This window comes from Otolemur garnettii, unplaced genomic scaffold (assembly GCF_000181295.1).
Source record: "Otolemur garnettii isolate 467f Iridium unplaced genomic scaffold, OtoGar3 scaffold00076, whole genome shotgun sequence".
In the NCBI taxonomy this organism is placed as follows: domain Eukaryota; kingdom Metazoa; phylum Chordata; class Mammalia; order Primates; family Galagidae; genus Otolemur; species Otolemur garnettii.
In genome coordinates, this window is record NW_003852471.1 from 239,017 (window position 1) to 239,251 (window position 235).

The 235-nt window shown below is 51.9% G+C and overlaps 1 pseudogene; it reads left to right on the forward strand.

Annotated features, from left to right (window-relative positions):
• LOC100952428 overlaps window positions 1-204 on the forward strand; it is a 9,097-nt pseudogene extending 8,893 nt beyond the window's left edge.
• The last annotated feature ends 31 nt before the right edge of the window (window positions 205-235 follow it).

Consider the following 235-nt stretch of genomic DNA (forward strand, 5'->3'; position numbering starts at 1 on the left):
CTTGAATGACTAAATACGTGAATCCAGTCCTTGATTAACAGACACCGAGCAGTGAATGGAAAGGCAAGTTTAGAGGGACAGAAGCAGAAGGAGCGACTTTGGCTTTACTGTCGCTGCCCGCTGTGGGCATCCCGTCCTCACATGAATGAAAACAGCCGGGACACAGATCGAAGGTACAAGCCTGCAAGAGGTGGGCTTCTTTAGGCACAGGGAGAGCCCCGAGTAACCTCTGTCG